Genomic DNA, 18,994 nt, shown 5'->3' on the forward strand with positions numbered 1-18,994 from the left:
AGAGATTGAAGTTTAAATTTGGAAAGTTGATCATTGGTTTATTTTTCTAATTTCAGAATTGTTTTCCTGGTATTGGTGATGTTTAGTGGTCTAATTACACATCAACACTACTACAGATGAAGAAAAACATTAGAATGTTGGGTAATGGTTTTGACAAGATTTCTTGGGGTTATTTTAAAGATTTTCAGCAGAAGATGCATGCAAGAGAAAGGTTACTAGAGAGTATTATCAAGAAATATGAGAATACAATTTGTTTCATGGTTGATACAGATACCTACATGATGAAATCAATTGATCCCAAGATAATTTGGGTGATGTCTATGGGTTATGAAGTTAAGGTAGATCTTTTGGTGGCATATTCAGATCACTTGTTAGCTCAACCAGTAGATACAATTGCAGAAATATTTGGCACCTACAAGGAGAAATCTCTATAGGTGCACTCTGAATTAAATAGACCGGTAATTGCTAAGAAAGTGAGAAAGGAAGTGGAGGCATTTGATGAACTACAAGGTTTTACAAAGGAAGCCATTGCAGAAGCAAGAGAAACACATGGAACACAACAAGTAGGAGCATCTAGTACCCCAACTAGTACCAACACTGGTAGACAAACAAGGAGTATAGTGGTGAAGGAGACACCTCAAGAGGAAAAGAAGGAGAAACCTTGCAAGATTCAATTAAAGAGAAAAGGTAAAGTCATTGAGCCCCCTACACATAAAGCACCCAACGTGAAAGAATTTTACAGGAAGAGGAAAAATGAGCAAGCAAATAGACTGACAATTGATGAAGAAGAATCTGAATCAAAAGGTGAAAAGAAAGCTTTGAGAGCTAGTGGTAAAAATTCAAAGGTTATAGGAGTGTATACTGTCAAATCCATCAAGAAACTGATAACTAAGCTTACAATTTTTGAAAAGATGTTTATGCATATTAAGGAATATGGAATTATTAAGGGATTGGATAAACTATATGATAAGTTTAGTAAGGATGAACAAAGGTAGATAGAAGATGCAAATTTTTTTATGATGGATAAATATGGTAAAGCCCTAATTGAATTGCAAGGGCAAATTCTAAATTCTTTTTATGATAAGATTGATGCAAGATGACAGGATGCTATGAAATAGGATAGATAATTTATTGAATATATTCTTAAAATTTTGCAACTTGAAGCTACAAGGGAGGAGATAGATGAAATTATTGTAAAGGCTAAATCATCTTTTAGATCCAAGAAAAGGTTGACAAGACTGTTAGTTGGTGAGACCCAATTAGTTCACATGGAAACTAAGCTGATATTGAGGAAGTTACTAGGTTTGATTCTTGAGGAGGAAGAGCAACCGGAGAAGTTTGAGAAAAAATATATTCAAGACATTATTGATATCAATGACTTTCAACTTGATGAAATTGTAATGGGATACTAACTGGTAGATGATCAACTGATCAACACATAGATATAGATAGTTATCATTACTGATGACACCGGTACTAATGATGTTGATGCAACTGATAATGTAAAATGTGTAGGTTTATGATGTGCAAATATCTGCACAACAATATGGACAGAGAGAGAAGAAAGAGAAAGAAAACAAGAGCTCTAAAGAGCCACTGTACATACATAGACTGTTGGTACTCATGCACCATCGGTAAATGATAGTGAAAATAATAAGGAAGAAGAAAAGACAAAGGATAAACCTGAAGAGAAGAAAGGGGAAGAAGAGAATAAAATAGAGAAATCTAAACCTAAAGTATCACCTCTATCATTTACTTCTAAGAAGAAAATAGATGACGAGGAGGACGATGATGCATTAAGTATACAAGGACCCATTAATATGGATATGATGAGTTCTACAGAATGAATGGAGATTGCCACTACAATGCAATCTAGAGAAAAGAAGAAGAGAATGAAGGAACAATAGAAAGAAGCTAAGACAATAAAGCATGCAGTTGAAATTTTGTCAATCTTATTTCTAGATATTGATATAGACAATTTTGCCACACCGATTGATAAGCTAGGTCAATTGGTTAATGATACTACTAAACAAATGAAAACATTTAAGGATATAATCTGTGCTTGTGTAGAAAAGGAGTATAAGAATCAAAAGACAGATAAATTAATGAAAGATATAGATAAAGCTAAATTTCCTTTAACTGTTAATAAGGACCACTTGATGGAAGCATTGAATAATGCCAGTAAGAGCCTTTCTAATCTAGCAAAATTTAATTCATTTTTGATGACTTGGTGAAGAAGAAGTGGGAAGCAGAAAAATAACTTGAAGTTCTAAGTGATTCATTTAAGCCCCTAAATTATTCTGCAATATACTATAGATGGTTGGTTGTTGAACTTCAACATAAGCTAAAATCTTATGAAAATGAACAGGTAAAGAGAATAAAATACTTGTAGGAACTACAAACATAGTTGATACCGAAAGTTGAAATCTTGCAGAGAGGGTATAAAGAGTCAAAAGCTCTTCTTGCTACCCTGAAGATGAGCACTATAGATGTCATGGAGGAGCTTGCTGGGAAGATGAGGACACATGTGGAGATAACTGACACTATTTTGGAGAACTGGCATAATGATTTGAAGTAGTTCATATCCATTTTAGTGATTCTTTTTATAACATTGCATTGTAAAAACATTTTTAACTCCTATATCTATATATGTTATACAATTTTGATGTAAATGTATTAATCTTTTCATGTATTTACTTTCCTTTGTCATTGTTGACAAAGGGGGAGTAGTTGTTGAAAAGTCAATCAAATTTTGTTGTAATCATAATGGGGAGTAGCAGTATGAGTCTTGTAATGGTTTAAATTTTTGTAATAGCATGTAATTGCTAAGGGGGAGTATGTGTCATGAATATAGTCAATTTTTGTATTTCACACTTAGACAAAAAATTTCCTAAGTGTTGCCATCAATGCCAAAGGGGGATATTGTTGGCTTGATGATGATGTTTTGGTGTAAGGAGTTGATTGGTGACTTGTTTTATGTTGTCATTTATGGAAACTATGTTTTTAAAGTCACATAAGTATTGTAAGCCAACCACTAAAGCTTAACTAGTAGAGAAGACAATTTAACAGTGAACCGAAAAATAGGTCCTCAACCGATAAACATGGACTAAGTTGCATTCAAGAAACCAGTATAGGCGATTGATGAAGAGTTGGATGATGTATTTTTATAGGAGTGATGGAGACAGGTATTTAGTGTTATGTTCTTGACTGCATTAGCAGATTCAACAAGATGATCATAATTTGATGTACAAAGCAAGCTATCTGGAAGAACACTTAACCGATAGTGATAAAGTCGCTAAGATCGGTAAACCGATATAGTTTTATTTTTATTTTTGGTTTGTTATGTCAGTGGATGACATAAGTTTGGTGTGTAATGTAATTTTGTCTAGATTCATTGAACCTAGGAAATTGTTCCAAGGTTGTTAGCTGACTAAGCTGATGTCTATAAAAAGTGTGATGAGTTATGAATGCATGTATGAGATTGAAGGAAAATATTGAGATTCTGATTGGGTGGTGATTAGTGAAGCTCTGTATTGATGTATTATTGAAATTTTGGAGGAACTAAAGATGATCTTATCAGACACAGAAGTGTTATATGAAGATCATTGAATTGTTGTTATCCTAACAGTTACAACAGCAAAATCCCTTAACTGGGTATGTCCTGACAGGCCTTAATCTGTAAATCCCCTAACAAGGTAGCTCAACATCTGAGTTTAAATCCTCTTGCAAGGTTTCTCCTAATAGGGCTCATCATTGCAATCCCTTCATCAGGTGACTCCTAACAAGGTCTACTCCTAACAGGGCATATTTGTAAGACCTTAACCAGTTAGAGGTTTCTATTTTGCAGATAGTGAATATTGTGGGTGCTAACTCCCACCCTGGTTTTTCCCTTTTGGGTTTCCACATATAAATCATTATGTTATGATTAGCATGTTTTATGTAGTATTTTCTTATGTGATTATTTTCCTCGCATGCCTATTGATTTTAAAGTTGATAAGAGGTGTAATAAGATTCTTAAGGTTTTTGCTTGCACTAATTCACTCCCTCTCTCAATGCCTTATAAGTTTATCAAACTCTTGATGCTGAGATCAACGAGAATCCTTAGTTGGAAGGGAATATTGGAGAAGTTCCTAAGATTCTAAAAGATAATACTACACCAAGTGGTGACACCGGTGCACATGATAAAGGGGATTATCTAGAGGAAGAGAAACTGGAGAAGAAAGAGGTGTAGGATAAGGAAAAAGAGGTGGATAAAGGAAAGAAAATTGCTGATACTCTGACAATTGACACTCCAAAGGACAAAGGGAAAAAGTTCCTACCTCATATTTTTAATTAATATTGATGGCCCTTTGGATATTGGATAGATGTCTCAAGCTAAAAAGTTGATGGTTGCAGCCACAGTTCAGGCCCAAGCCAGTCAAGAGCTGATTAAGTCTAAAAATGAAGACAAAAATCTTATTCATGAGATGTCTATTGATATTTTGCAAAAGTTGGTACTGGACTTGCAACTAGATTCTAATTCTAATCCCTCCGGTAAATTATTGTAGTTGATTAATAATGTAAATACCAATTTTGAATCATTAGAGAAGTCCACCACTAAGTGGGTATTAGATAGATTTAAGGATGTTCATATGTAGACATTCCAGAATATGATAGAGGATGATAAAGGGAGATGAAAAAAGGGTCTACAAACCATCTTAGAGGCATTGACTGAAGGTGGTAAGATATATAAGTCGTGTCTTATTTTTCCCAAATTCACAGTTGATATAGACAAGCAGATTGGTATTTGTCAGGACAAGCTAGCTAGAATTTCATAGTCATTTGACTCAAATGTAGCCCTAAGAAGCAGCATAGAAGGGCAAGTTGTGGCTCTAAATGATCAAATATCGAGCCTTAATAGATATAAAGACAAAATTTTGAGGAGAGTTGGTGAACTCCGAAACCTGATTGCCCCCCAGATGGACACCATGTTGAGTAATAAAGTAGATTGTATGAAGGCTATGGTACAACCCATTCTGACTAAATTGAAGGATGTGGATATTCATGCCCATGTTTTCAGTGCATTCATCATAGTTTTGGAGAACTTGAAGACTGGGTGGGATACCCACTTAGGATTTTTAAAGACCATTTTTGCTGAGATCTTTAGGTATGTATAAAGTGTTCGGTAGCTATCCCTGTACATATTTTTGGACAACACCCCTACTTTGGCATTGTTTTCAAAGGGGGAGAGTAGAGTGAAAAATGTACAAAATGGTACAATTTTTGGGTTGATACAAGTTTTTGAGATTTTGGTCTAAGGGGGAGCCTTAGAAATTTCGATCCGGTATACAAGTTTCAACACTTAGTCATTTTTCATGAATGTTGCCATCAATGCCAAAGGGGGAGATTGTTGGAAATTGACACTCATCTGGTGAATTTGGGTGCATGGATAATAGTTTAGGGTTTTCATTGATGGAAACTCTTCATGAGAATCCTATTCGATAGCTATAGTTTTTGGAGAAGTGGTTCACTAACCAGTAATCTAGATCTGGTAACTCAAGATAAGAAGAGAAGTTTTTGTTTGGAAGCTTCCCGGTGATTGCAGTGGTCAAATTCATTCATGGGATGATAGGGCCAACATATAGAAATCATTTTATCATCTTTTTGGTGATCTGGTTCAAGATTACTCATGTTTACATGTTACATTACAGGCAAACTTTATAAATGTTTTTTTTTTGGTTGTAGATATATAAGACCAATGTAGAAGATTTTTTTCATGTATGGTATGAAGCAATATGAGTGATTAGTGATCAAGAATACCTTTTAGTGTAGTTTCACATGTGCAATCTTGATCTGGTAGCTATCTGAGACAAAAATCAGAGCAGAGTTGTAGAGAAGATATAGTTAGAGTTTTGCACTTAATTGGAACTCATCCAGGCATTATTTGATGCTATTTTGGACTTCAACAATTATAATTCATCATTGTAAAAGATTTGTAAGGCAGTGAAATTTTTGGGGTTGTAGCCCTTATTATAATTTAGTTGTAAGCTCTAGGTAGTGTGCCTGAATGCAAAGTGCATTCCCCTTTTATAATATTGTTTTGCTACTGACCATAGTAGAATAATATTGTGGGTTCAAATCCCACTGTGGTTTTTCCCATTTGGGTTCTCATGTAAAAGTACTAGTGTTATGATTTTGTGGTCGATTATCTTGTTCTTCTGCATTTCACTTTCTTACATATACTTCTAGTGGTTTGAGATTAAGTCAAAAAATTTATTTGTCGGTAGATCAGTGATTCCCCCCCCTCTCAGTGATCCTTGATTCCAACAAGTTTGAGAGGGAGATTTACATAAATGTCATACAAACCCTCATGCAATTTGATGTTGAAGAATGTTTTCAGCATTATGATGCTCAAAAAGGAATTTCTACTAATTTTTGGATGTCTTGTTGGGTCCGTAGTTGGAACAGAGTTTATCATCTTTTTAGGTTTGGTGCATTTATGACTAACAATACATCAACACAATGAATATATTGGTTTTTCGGGATTAAATTTATCACTTTCAACTTGATAATTTGGAGAGCTTTGGTACAAAAAAGTGTTAGTGTGCACCTTGTGTTAGAAGAAGAAAACCCTAGTTGTAGATATGATGTTGATTTTGGTTGTCGTCGATATTGATCTCAAGACATGACTAGTGTTGAAGCCATACCCCTTCGTTGCAATAGTAAAGGATGAGGAAGGTGCATTTTCAAGTTTGTAAATGCACTATTTACATATAGAGGATGTTCAAGCTTACATTCTTGCAAAAATTAGAGAAGTAAGCCATGCAAAATTTAATGACTTCTAGGAGAAATTATCAAAAAGTGATGGAATCTCTCTCAAAAGTGAGTACAAGAACATCACCAAGTTAGGGTTAGGCATTTGGAGGGTTTTCCCTAATTTTTCCTATGGTTCTAAATGGATAAGAGTTATTCTAAGAAGAATTCACAAAGACACAATATACCTAGATAAACCCTACAAAATTGCACAGAACAAAATTAGGGCATTAAGTAGTTTATGCAAGAAGGACATCATTCAAGAAAAAAGATCTATGAAGAATGATACAATACTTAAGTTGATAGGTGCTAAGTGGGAAAGGAGAGTCATGATGGTTGAAGATATTGCTAACCCTAGAGTCAAATATGTTGCCAAGGTTCAAGCGCATACCAAATTTACTTCCAAAACCATGAAGGAACCATTACTACAATTTCTATTCACACTACTTTTCAAATTGTTGTGTGCAGAGAACAATTTGACCTATGCAAACTCCCCCTTGAATAGTTAATGGAGAATCTAGACAAAATGAGAAAGATTAATTACCCATTCAAGTTTGGTTATTTGATAACCTACCTTGAACTCATCTATTTGAATGAGTTTATTAAAAGGGATGATTATGTTTGAGAAAAACAACACGTATCAGATCTTAGATAGGGTTGTATATCAAGGGTTTTGATAGCCAATCTTACAAAAGGATAGTTGGTGGATGGTTTATGGAATTTAAAGAAGAGATGTGAGAAAGATATAGATTTATTTCAAAATTAGTTTTGAAATACAAAGAAGTATTTACCTTCTTAGTTAGTAGAGACAATTATTATATTATGGCTGTTAAACCAAGGATCGCTTGGATTCTGGAGTTGCCATACAAAGTTTCTATAGAGTTGGTTGATTTTTTTTTTTGAGATTATCAATTTGGATAAGGATCCCAATGAACCCTGCTTGAAAATTTGGATGTTAGTTTGAAAATTTGAGAGAGGAGAGTTACAAGAAGGGTCTAGATGGAAGAATGAATAAAATATACCTTGCCATAGGATTTCTTAGAGTTATAGATGTCTATGGGAAGAGATTGACTAGATAAACTTCTACATCACCATAGGTGATACAAAGTTCCTTTGGAACTCCTTCTTTGTCTGCATCTAATGAGAAAAAGACACCAAGGAAGAAAGCTAAAGCTTAGAGAAAGCTCAATATTCTGGAAGTTGAGGAAATAGTAGTAGTGATAAAGAAGAAAAAAAGAAGACATTTGTCATCAGTCCAAGGGCATAAAGGAGTAAAATGGAGGAAACTAAAGGAACGGATGTTGCCCCTCCTGCCAAGAAGACTAGAAGTCAAGCCAAAAGAAAGATGGAAAGAAAAAGGAATAAAAGGTAGAACCATCTTTTAATGTGGATAGTCTTGTTAATTCTATGGATGAAAATGAGTATAAAATATGTTGTAGATGTCTATGATGAAAATCAACCTATAGAAAAAGAAGTAATTGAGAATGTGGTGGTAAGATTTTTTATTGTCTATAATCAAAATCTATGTGATATTAAAGATTACATTCCTATTAGTTTATATAATGCATTGACAAAGAAAAGAAGCAAGGTTGTGCAAAAACAAAAGAATATTTGAATTACTATCATTGGTGAATTTTATATTCCTTTGTCTAAAGATTCTAGAAGTAAGATTTTGCAAAAAGGAGAGAGTAAATCTGATAATGGGTGGACATCTAAATGAAATCAAATGAGTTATTAGACAAACCAATGAAATTCTAGTTGAAGTTTCCCTAGAGGTTGTAAAGTCCTTATCGACTCCTCTAAAAAAATGTAAATAAAAATTTGTGTATTGGTGAAATCAGTGGATTTGTTCCTGTGTTGGAGGAAGAAGGAAAACAAACCATTGACAAATATTGACCTACAAAAGTTCTAGATAGTGAAGTTTAGTTTGAACAAGTATTTATTGTAGCTAAAGAATCAATGGGTGAAGTAGAAAAACATAATACCAATATTCTAGAGAATGTTCTCGATGATCCATGCAATCAAGTCATAAATGAAGTACTGGAAACTTTGGTAGATACCTATGAAGATGTAAATATGGAAGTATATACTAAAATAGGCATGATGTAGAATGAATTGGATAGGTCTATTAAAAACCAAGAGAAGAATAGGAATGAGAAAAGTTTAGAAGATGTTCAATTGGTAAAGGAGATAAAAGGAGTATGTATAAAGGAACCTCTCACTATGTTTGAAACAAAAAAAATGAAGATGGTCATTGAACTGAAAATTTCATTTGAGGTACTATAGGTACCTATTTATCAAGGAAAACTCATAAGATACATTGAAGTATATCCAATGAAAGTGAAAGCTATCATGGATATACATCCCCCATTAAATCTAAAACATTTAAGGAGTCTATACGGAAAATTGCAATCTATCAAAAGATTCATGGATTAGTTGGCTAATGAATGTCATCCTTTCAAACACTTGTTTCACAAGGGAGAAACATTTTGTTGGTTAATAGATTATTCCCTTCACTAATTTTGTAGTAAATGACTCATGTATGCCCTCATTGAAAGGCAAAAGAAACCAACAGTTGGGTGAACCAATTATTGGTTAAACCTCTACATAAGGGTACAACTCCCCTATGATGTTCAATGAATTTTTAAACACAAAACAATATAATGATTTTACTTTTAACTAGAAAGCAAGAATGAATTCCGCATTCAATCGTCAACATAATATGAATGCAGTTAAAAGATGAATACTTATATATGCAAATCTCATAGACCTTGTGCTCAAATAAATTCCATTTCATGTGATAGATTCATTCACAGACTTATTCACTAACACAAGTAAATGGATAATCAAGAAGATAACAAATTTTGCACATGAAAATAAACCCCAACAGAGATCCACTTTTTAGATTCAAACACATAGATTTGAAGATGGCACTAAATGTATCATTTCATTCACAGATAAAACTTTCTTCATTGAAATTCCATAACATCTCAAAACAAACAAAGTCTACTAATCTATTTGAAAGTTTTGGACCTTTGGAAATGCTTTCTTAATTACATTAATAACTATCAGGCTCATAATTTTTTAAAATAACCAGAGTCAAATTTTAACTCTATCCAAGAGTTCAAGAAATTGTCTTGCTTATAACTAAAATAACTAAAAAAAGTAATCGGCCAGGAACCATGAGTAGGGTGAAATTCATTGGTGGCATGATCAAGACTCTGACATAGCCGAGGAATCTGCTAGCTTATCCTTTTTTGCTGAAGCACCACATATATTTTGCCACTCCAGATGTGCCACCAAGAAGTTAATGACGACCTGATAATGAGGAAGCCCAATATGTATAATGCATTGTTTCCAAACCTCTTTGTCCTTTCTTACTTGCAAAAAATTTATATTATGTGATGATCAAAAACAACTGTTAGCATAGACTCAATCCTCGCTACTTTAGATAAGTCGTCAATAGTTAGGGATTTTGTCTCTTTAATAAGCTGCATTCTCTCCTTGAAGGCTTTGGTCATGTTTGTTGCATCCTCAACATTCTATCCATCAGCCTTCAAGAGCTATATATTGATGCATTTCAAATCATTTTGCATTGAGTTAATGAGCTCTTTTAACTTCTTTAGAAATTTGATTGACTCTTCATGGGCCTTATTTGATAATCCAATTCCTCCATCCAATGTTTTTCTTTGATACATACAACACATTATCATCTAAATCATTTATAGGCTTATTAGAATGGAATTTCTTAACCCCAAACTTTTTCACATCATTCATTTGTGTCAATACCACTGCCCATTTACTCTTTTATTTCTTCTATGTTATAGCTTCCAATTCCAGTTCCTTACTTATAGCAACGAAATCCCCAAACACTTTTATCAGATTGTCAATGTAATTTATGCATTGTTGTGTATGGACTCAAGCCCATTTATCAAAAATCTTGGATATCATGGGGCTCCTTTGAACGTGATCCAGTAACTTCTGGTTCACTAGTGATTTAGGATCAAAAGATAGTGGCATTTGAGATAGAGGCTGGGAATTTGAGTTATGTATGACATTGATATATTCTGCCATCTGTCTGATGATCTATTTCAACTCATGTTGGCCTAGCCACTTCTGCTACCTAGTGCCCTATGTCATCATCAATATCTATCATAACCTCAGTTTTAAGCTTCTTGGACTTAGATTTTTTTGCAAGACATTTATTGACCATGTCCTCAATGGGAATAGTGATGGGAACCACTCTACATTTTTTGCTAATGGAAGCCTCTAACCCTATGGAAGCACTGGAGGAACCTTTAGGCAGAGGCATTTGGTAGCTAGTTGAATCAACAATGTTCATGGTGCTCATTGGGTCCTGGTTCTCTTCAAATTCTTTTTCTTTATCCACATCCTGAATTGGATGATTATTTGGCACTTGTTCATCCATGGTCTCTTGGGTCTCCTCACCTAAGTCTAGGTCTACAACAATCTACTCCACTAGAGGCTTCCTGTTTTCCTTTTTTCTCTTAGAGAATGTAACTTCAACTGGCGAGGGATTCAATGGAGATATCTTTGACTTTTTTATTCCAACTTTTCTTGCCCTTTGTCTTGTGGCACCTGCAATATCAACAATCACATTAGAGGGAGAAGTGGGAATCTATGTAGCAGCATGAAGTTGACCAATTGTTTCAACTTTAGGAGTAAATCTATGGTCTCTCAATCACTTCTCTATTCTCCTTATGACATTAAAGGACTTGGCTTGAATACTTTCTTCCTCTTTCCTATGCCAATTGATTTCAGGAACTGGTTTCCCTTGAATTCTTTCATTGAACTCAGAATCTAAGACATCTTCCCCTCTTCTTCTTGTAGTCCTAAAAAATTTATTAACAATCCCATTGTAACAATTTGTTACAAGGTGAACCTTGACCACAGTCTTCTTCTGACCTCCAAATCATTCATTCAAAGATAAGCCTTCCTACAAAGACATCATTCCATCTCATAAATTTTTTGACATACTTCTGTGGTTCCAGGTGTGCATAATACTCATAGACCTTCATGCCATCAACCTAGGGCTCATGATGCAACCCTTGACATTCTATGGTACAAGCAAGAATATAAAATAGGTAGGAAGACATATAAAATTTGGACATACTGACAAAATTGTGCAGACCCTCATGAAGTGTCGGCGATAACCTATGTCCACTCTAGTTATTTTTCACCAGCCAACAACACTTGAATGTAAAAATACATCCAGTCTTCCCAGTAGAAGGAATGTGTGTTCCCTTTGAGTCTATTCAATAAAATCATAATGTCTCACACATTTGTTAAGAAATGCTCTCTTGTTAGAGGTGTGGATAACTTGGAACCTCCTTTCTACAATTTAAGGAGGCAATTCCTAGAAATGATGCTCTTGTAGGTACTCTTATTCTTATAAAAAATGAATATGAAGTAGCAATGAACCAATCCTCATACGGTTCCTTGTGGGGAATACCCATGGCAGCCATCATTGTTTCCCTGTCAATCTTCACCAACACTTCACCACTGTTGGTTCTAATACACCTATTGTTAGTATCATACTTATTCATGCACTCTAGAACTAGTTGAGGGAAAGGGGAAGTAGTTGGGAATGTGGAAGCTTCAATAAACTCACTCTTAACAATCTTTCTCATCATTGAATTACCATCTGGGTTCCTTGCTCTCTCTAGAAAATTTACCAAGCCAGCTTGAGCCAAAGAAGTGTCTCGGGTAGCTTTGGAAGTATACTCACTAAACATGATGTGCAACCAAGTTTTGGAAGGGTCAGCCACATGACAACACCTCTTACATTCCTTAAACAATTTTTAAAAAAAGCACAAAATTCTACCCAAAACAAATGATTTCACTACAGTGGCTTTCTGAGCAAGTAACATAGTGGGAAGGGATGATCAAAACTCACCTATTGCTATCATCAAATCTCTAGAACCCTTAGAAGTATGGAGCTATAATTACCTTCAGCACCCTTCACTTCTTTAACAATAAGCAACTACTAAATTAAAACATTAAGGATTTACATATTAAAGGAAAGAAAATCTAAACAAGACTTACATATGCCACTTAACAACTCATATAATCGTGTGAAGTAACACCTGATTTTATGGGATTTTGATGACTGCATTTATTGCAAATCACTTCCACACAAGCAACCAGGCTGCTCGATCTTTCATGATTACTTTCCATAATTAGAATTTTAAAACTTGATATGCTTAGAATATTCCTTTTACCACGCCACCTTTTCCTTTCATTATCTTGCTTCACTTTCTTATATCTCTGGAGCTAACTTAAAATGAACCTTGAACCATGAACCATTTTGCAAGAGGTTCAATGCTTCAAGTTCAACATGGGAGAACAATAATGAAGAGGACTTGATGTATAAAATACCACCTTATGGCTCAACATACAACTAAACTGAGAACGAGCAAAGACTTTAGACGAACACAAAGATGAACTTTGAACTTTGAACCAGATGAGAATGGTTCAAAGGTTCAAGTTTGAAACCAACTTAACATAATTATACTCGTGCCCCTTGACAACAAAATAAAGCCACATGACCCACAATGTCAACAAGTGAAGTTTGAACTCTGAACTGAAACACAGGTTCAACATACGAGTTCATTGAGATGAAACAAGTAAGACCGAAAGGGGAAAGCTACATAATTAAGGATGGATCAAGACAAATTTGGGGAGACAACATTAATTATGCTTTATTTTACCAAAGATGGGGAATTTGACTATAACCAAAATAAAGGGGTAACATCAGCTTTGACTGGGGACTGGGACTAAAAAGGATTAGGGAATGAATCTATAATCTTGGTTACACACATAAGCCAACAAAGACAAAGTCCCAAACAAAAAAAACCACTCCACAATAAAAGAGACAACACACCAAAAATATATGTACAAAGAAGGAGGAGGCATGCTTACAACTGATAAAGATTTAAATCCTGCCCATTGTAGGATAGGGGCAGTGCAGTTCCATCAGGATATTCAAGTTTAAATGAGTTAAGGCCCAATACTTGATTAATCACAAACTATCCCATCCAAAGAGAATCAAACTTCCCATGAGCTCCCTTCAGCGCTCTACGTTTGTCCTAGAGCAGGACTTGATCTCCAAGCATGAATTTTCATGGTCTAATTCTGTGCTCCAAAGTACTTTTAAAGAATTCATCTTTGATCACCTTCTACAACCTTGTTGCTAACAATTCTAGAGGTAAAGACAACTGAGCTTCAACTCTGTATACCAATTCAAATGGTGTCATACATATGGCACTTTTCGGTAAGGTCGTATCTTCCCATAATGCTTCATATAGCCTTTTATACCAATCTTTTGCATTCTCAGTTACCAATTTCCGTATAATAGAGATTGGATTCTTATTGATAGATTTGGCCTGGCAATTTTTGTGTGGATAATAATTTGAATAATGATATAAAATAATAACATGATCATAACAAAATATGCTCTTTTCTTCAAAGGAAAAAATTGTGGTGTTATTAGTTACAATCTTCCAAGGAACACCAAACCTAGTCAAGATGTTCTCTTTAAGGAAATTACAAACAATTTTTGAAGTAGTCTTCTTAACGGGAAATGCCTCCACCCATTTTGTAAAATAATTTGTGGCTATGAGAATGTGAGTGTGAGCTACACTTGATGGGGGGTTCAATGGGCCAATGAAAACTAAACCCCATTACTTAAAGGGTTTGTCTATGACTACCGGCCTCAACAGTAGTGTAGCTAGTTGGGGCCTTCCTAAGAAAAGTATGTATTTTTTCACAGCTCGCGACCCATTTGTATGCATATTTAAACATTCCTAGCCAACAGTAACAACTCCTGAGGATACTAAAATGTGTTACACTTGATGAATAGTGTCCTTTGCATGCCTCACTATGAAAAGCTTTCAGAATTTTTTCCTGCTACTCCTTATCAACACACCTTAGGAATGCCCCTCCCAAACCTTTCTTATACAAGATATCATTGCCAATCACATATTTGACTACCTTCAATCTAAAATTTATCTTTTCTTTAGGACCTAAATTCTTAGGGCATTTTTCATATGTCAAGTAATGAGCCACATCTGTGAACCATTCATCTTGCAAGCTGACAAATAAGGTTAGTGGAAGTTCTTCCTTTTCATATTTATTTTTAGCTATTAAATGACACAATCCTTGTCCTTGGACTAATTTGGTTGGCCCTATATCCAAGTCAAATTCTTGAACCTTTGAAACCCAGGTTGTTCTATTGTTCATCCCCACCTCTTGCTGGGTCAAAATACTTTTCACTGTGGGATTTGGCACAAAAAACCATTGAATGGGAATGCAGTATATAATACCTAAAGTGATTGAAAACTTTAACAACTACAAAGGCCTACTTCTCAACTAATGAATAATTCAATTCATTCTTTTTGAGTTGGATGCTCATGAATGCAATAGGGACTTCTTCATTCAATTCATTCTTTTGTAGAAGAATGCTAGACATTGTGTGTTCTGAGGCATGACAATACATATTGAAATCTTATCTGAAATCAAGATTAATCAGAGTTGGAGCACAAGCAATCACCTCTTTAATCTCTTCAAAGGCCCCTTTTTCCATTTCCTTCAATTTGAAGATCTTCTTTTCACTCATCATCCCTATAATTTGTTTAGTAATTTCTACAAAATCTGACACAAATCTTCTGAGAAAACTCACTTGCCCAAAGAATGATTTGACACCACTTCTGTTTGATGAAAAACTCAACTGTTGGATAGCTTTAAACTAACTAGGGTCAATTTTAATACCATCTTGTGAAACTATATGCCCTAATAACTTCCCCTCTGTGACACAGAAAATTGATTTCTTTGGGTTTAGGGAGATACCATGATCTCTACACCTTTGTAGAATAGTTTCCAAATCTCTTAGGTGATTTCTCCTTCTCTTAGACAATACTATCAAATCATCTAGATGATAACTATAATCTTACTAATGAGGTGACCAAATGAGAGGTTCATCGCCCTTTAGAAGGTTGCTCCCGTGTTTATTAGGCCGAATGACATGCAGTTGTAGGTGAAAGTGCCCCAGGGTGTGGTAAATATTGTTTTGTGTTGGTCTTCTCTTGCCACGCTTATTTGGCTATAGCCAAAAAATCTATCGAGCATAAACATCATTTTTTATCCAACAACAATTTGGAGATTATGTTCAATTGTTGGTAATGGGTAGTTGTGTTTTAGCCTACCCTGGTTCAAGTTCTGAAAATCCACATAGATCCTTATCTCTCCATTTTTCTTGTGAACCAGAACAATGTTCGCTACCTAGGTTGAATGGTGGATGGGATAGATAATCCTTCCTTGAAGCATCTTATCTATTTCTTTGAAAATTGCATCTGCAACCTTGGGATTATAGTTTCTCAATTTCTATCTAAAAGGAGTCACTCCAGTTTTGAGGGGAATATGATGTTGAAACTGACCATTTCTAAAATCCTTCAAATCCTCATAAGACTAGGTGAAAAAATATAGGAATCTATGTAACAACTTAATGAACAAGTTCCTTTCCTTTGGAGTACAACACTTAACAAATTAACCAACTTTGGGTTAGTTTCATCACCTATATTAACTTTTTCATAATATCCTAAGTTATTGGTACTCTGAGAACTATTCCTTCCAACATACCTATCATTACAATCAAAGAGGCATTCTAAGGATACCAAGACTTTTGGAATTATATTTCCCTTCAACTTAATAACTTCCTTATTAGACTCCCCTGAATCTAGGAAAAGTTTATTACATTCAATTTTAGACCCTTCAAAGAAAGAGGAGACAAACATCTTGACATTTTAAACAAAATTATTGATGTGTTTGTCATTTTCAAACACCTACTAGAAATAAATATTATTTTTGAAATTAGGGTGATATACCACTTCAATCCTATAAACATCTGCACCAAAGTCTAGATGTGGGAGTAATAGAGAAGTTGAAACTGCCAAGGAGTCTACATGGGAATTTTAGTTTCTGGGAATTGCCTCAATTGAGAAAGCATAAAAATATTCCATCTCATCCCAGAATCTATTCCTATAATGTCTAAGCCTTTGATTCTTTACTAAAGAGATTTTGCACCTTCTTGACAATTAATTCAACATCACCTTTGACGCTTAACAACTTGATTCCTTTTTTCTTATCCTATTCAAGCCCTAATAACAAGGCCTCATATTCTATGGTATTATTAGTGTTTTTGAATTCTAACTTAAATAAAAAAGGATTCTTTTTACCTTTGGGAGAAATTAGCACCACTTCGGCACTGGATCCAGCTGATGAGCAACTTCCATCAAATTCCATCACCCATAAGTCAGCAACAAGGTCTAATACATCCACTAGTGTTTTCTTCATGTCATCAAAGAAAAGCAAATAATTTCCAAAATCACATTCTTGATATAATATTTGAGATTTTGGGTCATCAAAAGGGAAAACTGTATTTTTGGATTTTGGCTCTGGTTGAAGGGCAACTTTTTGCTTACCAATAAGAATTATTGCTTGGGACCAATCCATCTTAATTTCTCCTCCCATATTTCTACAAAAGGTTCTACTTAGTAGAATTCCATAACTCGCAGGAATATCAGCTACCAAAATAGTCAATTTTGCTAGGATGTACTGCTAGAGAAACTTGAGCATCTTTGATTTGACCAAGCAAAGGAATCTTCTTTGAGTCCATTAAATAACACTTACCAAAGGTTTTAGTGAGGGAAAGGCCTAATTCTTTAGAAACTGAAGAAGGCATGATGTTATATGATGCTCCTGAATCAATGATACAATTATTGAGTTTATAACCATTAATAAACAAAGATATATAGAAAGGTTCAGGCCTTTGATCTAGTGCTAAAGGTGGTTCATTTGATTCATCAGCTAATACCTCCATAATGGTTTCAGATGATTCTACAAATACAGTAACCTTTTTGACCTATGAGGACTCTATATATGGTGAAAATGGATAACAATAATAACAAAATTGAAAGGCTAAATGAATTCAACCACCAAACCCTAGCCTAACAACAACAAAGATCCACCATAACATATGAAGATTACCTAAGACAATGCAAATCAAATGAAATCACAAAGATTATACCATCACATGTCCAATAGGGTTTTGATCTCCATTCTTCCTATCTCCATTGATCTTGCTTGATATATTTGCTCTCAGATTTTATGTGCACAAGAGCTCAACAAAGAACAGAATGTGGTTGCAAGTAGGATCGTAGTGTAGTCAATTGATCAAGTAGTTAGCTCATTAGGCTTTGATAATGAAGGAAGCATCTCCTTAAATAGAAGACACTACATGAAATGGAGGGATAAGATTGAGAGGTGTAAAAAGGAGGTCAGCTAGGATTAGAGGGTAGGTAAAAGAAATAATAAAATAATGAAAGAGGTAGGTAGTGTAGGAATTAAGAGATGAATGACATGTGTCATGTGTAGAAAAAGGCTAATGAATTAATTAAATAAATAAAGATTTATTTAATTAATAGAAGAAGTGGGATCAATTAAATAAATAAATATTTATTTAATTTAGGAAAAGGATAATTTAAATAAATAAATGTATTTATTTAAATGAGAAATAAGGCTAGAAGAGGATAAATGAATTAATTAAATAAATAAAGATTTATTTAATTAATAGAAGAATTAGGCTTAGATAATTAAATAAATAAAATATTTATTTAATTAGACATGACAATTTTAGGTGTCTACAGACTCAAGATTGACCAACAATGATTTATTAAGTTGCAACTGAGAGGTTTCTCCCTGTACATATTTAACTAATTTATCAAGCTCTTTAGGGTTCCACCTAAGGTATTCAACATGAGATATCTAAATTTTAGAAGCCTTACAAAATTCAATAATATCAAAAGAAGTATTAGGATCAAGGTGCTTAAATATTTGAACCTCTTGAACCCTTGAACCATTTTCAAAGTTCCAGTTTACAAGTTCTTTACCTTTGACTAAGGTTTTAGTAAATGTTGAGTTACTTGCGTTTTTAGGTTGATGCTAATTTCTAGTGAGGATTGCATAAGAAGGATCTTCAAGGGTCACTAATATATCACCTCCTCTTTCTGAATCCGACTCATACTCTAGGAAATATATTTCAAAGTCACCAGGTTTCCTAGAGATCTCTTCTTCCTAACCAATCTCACTTATTACTCCTCTTGCATTTATCATTTGTGCATGTTGC

The sequence above is a fragment of the Cryptomeria japonica genome, chromosome 3 (assembly GCF_030272615.1).
Source record: "Cryptomeria japonica chromosome 3, Sugi_1.0, whole genome shotgun sequence".
In the NCBI taxonomy this organism is placed as follows: Eukaryota; Viridiplantae; Streptophyta; class Pinopsida; order Cupressales; family Cupressaceae; genus Cryptomeria; species Cryptomeria japonica.